General features: G+C 43.7%; 1 long non-coding RNA gene across 1 annotated transcript; it reads right to left on the minus strand.

The window, feature by feature from the left end:
• Positions 1-1,019: 1,019 nt before the first annotated feature.
• On the minus strand, positions 1,020-3,353 carry LOC126595903 (uncharacterized). The gene is made up of 2 exons (XR_007613755.1): positions 1,642-3,353; positions 1,020-1,422 (listed from the first exon to the last, which is right to left on the minus strand). It is a non-coding gene; the product is annotated as an uncharacterized LOC126595903 (long non-coding RNA).
• Positions 3,354-3,716: the final 363 nt, after the last annotated feature.

The raw sequence follows: 3,716 nt of genomic DNA on the forward strand, positions 1-3,716 counted from the left end.
AAACAAAATTCTAATAATCAAATGAGTATGCAAACATAAAACTATCAATAATAGACTATAAATCTCCATCAATATATAATATAATTTAATTAAGATTAGATTAGAATACCAAAAAACAATATTGAATTTTGACAACTTTGGGAAAATGGAGATTAGGTGAATATGTAAAAAGGGGGCATCGGGACGTTGAAAGTAGGATGGGACTATGGGGACGTGTTGGGGGACTGGGGAGTTAAAACAAAAAAATGACTAACGACAGCATTTTGCCAATTGTTTTAATCTTTCTGTTTTGTTAAAAAGTAAAACAAATTGCCAAAATGAGCGTTTTGAGCCAGGGTTAAAAAAGAACATCTCTTTCTTCTTCGTGCAGTCGTCTTCTCTGTGAAGACGCTGAAGTTGTAGCTTACACAGGCCTTCTTCTTCTAGTACGAGGGGTCCCCGGAAAATTTCAAGCAAAGATTCAAGGTCGTTGAAGGGTCCTGGGACCTCCCAGGTCCCTATGTAAACCCGCCACTGTGCACAGCAACAATGAACCCAGAAAACACAGAACTTCATCACTTCCGACGGGACCAGAGGGGCAGAACCACCACTCTTGGGCTTGATTTCTGGCGATGGGAGGGGACGACGCCACTCCTCGCCCTATGTAGCTTTGCCACTGCTCCTATGCATACTTGAAAGAAAATATGAGAAAAGAAAAATTATGGGCATTAAAGTAATTTTGCACAAAATGGTCTTGTTCTTCTTTTTTCATCCATCACCCACATGTTATCTAAACATATCTCTAATTTAAAAAAATAAATGAAAAATAAAACACTCCCAAGTTTTCTCTCTCCCTCTATTTTTCACAATTCTCTCCAACTTCGGTCTCTTTCGTATAATTTTTTTTCTTTTTAAAATGTTTGTATTTACACATGATACAGTGTGTGAGCTTCTTCTAGCTAGTAAATATATCTATGTTCTTTTTTTATTAGTTAAAGTTGTTTATACCATACTTAGGGCATCCGTATTTAGACCTCGTATGAATACTCAGGGGACTCAAATGTAATTATGTAATAAATGGAGGGGCACATATGTAATAAGTGAGGAGCCCTTATTCTATAAAAGGACCCCTCACCCTCACAATTGGGGGAGACCAATTCCTAGGCCCTCTCAGAGCCTCACTCTCATTACAGAGGCCCTCACACTCTCTCCCTCACAATCCTCTCAGAAATACAATATCAGTGTGGACGTAGCCCAAACCTTGGGGTGAACCACGATACATCCTGTGTTATTTACATTTCTTGCAGATTCACGGTCGGATTTACGTTGTTCCAAGACCTCCAGTTTTATGCATCAACACTTGGCGCCGTCTATGGGAAACGATACAAAAAGTTGTGTCGGTTCTCTTTCATTTTTTCACCTCCACCGTGAATCTGCAAAAATCTGCAAAAACCCAGAAACAGAAAAGATCAAGATCTCAAATCACTCATCTCTCTCTCTCTCTCTCAAAGAAACACAACCAAGCTAAGAAAAAGCCAATCCATCCATCTACATAGAAAGAACTCATTTTGAGTCTAAATACAAAGGAGAAGCTTTAGCTAGCTTTCCTAAACACATACACTCCTATATACTACCAAAAAAAAAATCAAACACGAGTTATACCATATAACTCTTACAATATCCGGGTCTTTGGGTAGAGAATATCTCTGATGGGTTGGAGATCAGCCATGGCTGCCAAAGCCCAAGGTGACAGTGAAGATGATGATCCTTGTCGTGCGGGCCCATGGTGCTCGACACCCTCATCAAGGTCAAGAAGGAGATTGTGATGGGAACGCCGACGCCGAGTCTCCAAAAAGCAATGGCAATATTGGCGCAAGGGATTATGATGGGAAACAGCTTAAAGCATCGACTAGATGCAGAGATGAGAGTGCCCGTGAGTCGAAAGCTGAAATCTGGAAGGTCCAGTTCAGGTTCTGAGCTATTACTCATATCATCTCAACAAACAGCGGAGCTCCGCTGTCGGTCCTACCCACCGCTTCCAGCGGAACGCTAGGCCACCACATGACTCGGTGACTCATCAAAATCGGAGCCCATGATGTCTTTTCCGTTCCCAGCGACTTCAACTTAACGCTTCTCGACCACCTAATCGCCAAGCCCGGCCTTAACCTCATCGGCTGCTGCAACGAGCTCAAAGGCGGTTATGCTGCTGACGGCTAGGCGTCCGAATCCGAGAGGCTCCATTTGTGGCGTTCCGACAGTCCAGGTGAGCTGATGCGGAGGCGGTGGGTGACTTGGAACTTATGAGTTTCCAAGTGGACACGGGTGTACTAGATCCGTCCCTCTTCCCAACCAGAATCGCCTGCTTGAATCTATAAGTTCTGGATGATTGACGATGACGACAACATCGATGACAAACAACCCCGCTTCTAGATTTTTCCATGGATCATCAAATCCCCAGCAAGGTCGCCATCTCCTTCCTCCGCCCTGTGAGTTTATCTATGTACTTCTTGCTGCCGTCTGGGAGTGTATTTCGCCTTCATCATATACCAATGGTAGAAACCTGGCATTTTTATATCGGAGAACCCATAACGATTAGGAGATCTGCCCAACTACCAGTCCGCTGACGATGAGCTCTCCGATTACAAGAAGAGAACTTCGGCAAGGATTCTGACCAAACCTTGTTATTCTGACAAAGCCAGGCCCATTTTGTTCCGCCTTCAAGCTATCTGGACTTGGCTTGAGCCTTGCATGCTTGATTTCATGACTGCTGCTATGAAACCCGACGAAAACCTTTTATGGGCCCGTGAGATTCTAGCCAAACTCGATTTTTCCAGCCACCTAGAGGCTCTCTAGTACAAGCTTATTTGGATCAACAAAGGCTCATCAACATGGCTATTGAGCCTTGAAAAGAGGGAAAGTCCTGCCGACAAAAAAATCAGAGAATGAGCGAGGAGAGCACATGGGGCATGCACTTTCTTACCCACCATATGGAGGCCAAATCTAGTCTGGTTGGTAGTGAGCCTTGAAAAGAGGGAAAGTCTTGCCGGCAGAAAATTCAGAGAAAGAGCGATGAGGGCACATGGGAAACAAAAACAAAGCAACAAAGGTGCAGAGGAAAGGCAAAAGCAACATAAACATTCATAAACATCACTCATGTCAACATACATGAGCATCACTCATGTCAACATCCATGAGCATCACTCATGTCAATCAGCTTCAAAAGCTTCATTTACAAAAGCTCTAGCTTCAAAAGCTTCATTTACAGATGTCTAGCTTCAAAAGCTTCATTTACAGAGCTTCAGCTTTAAAGCTTCACTTGCAAAGCTTCACCTACAAAGCTTCAGTGCAGGGTATAAAAATATCGCCTTTGAACAACCGCCACTTCGGCCCACACATGGATTCAATCTGAAGTCTTCAGCCAACAGACTATATTGACTGAAGACTTGGGGGACTACACTATACACCATATATTGGGACTTAACTGGGCCTCATGAAAAATACTTGGGGGACTTAGCCCATTATTTATGTACTGAGGAGCGAGCCCTTATTCTATAAAAGAGACTCCCTCACCATCATTAGAGAGCATCGCCGCTAGCTGAGCAACCGACTCGCCGCGAGTATCACTCCTAGCCCATCACTTATGTATTGCAGTGAGGAGCCCTTATTCTATAAAAATGACTCCCTCACCATCATTAGAGAGCATCGCCGCCTACTGAGCAACCGCCTCGCCGCGAGCA

The sequence above is a fragment of the Malus sylvestris genome, chromosome 13 (genome assembly GCF_916048215.2).
Source record: "Malus sylvestris chromosome 13, drMalSylv7.2, whole genome shotgun sequence".
In the NCBI taxonomy this organism is placed as follows: Eukaryota; Viridiplantae; Streptophyta; class Magnoliopsida; order Rosales; family Rosaceae; genus Malus; species Malus sylvestris.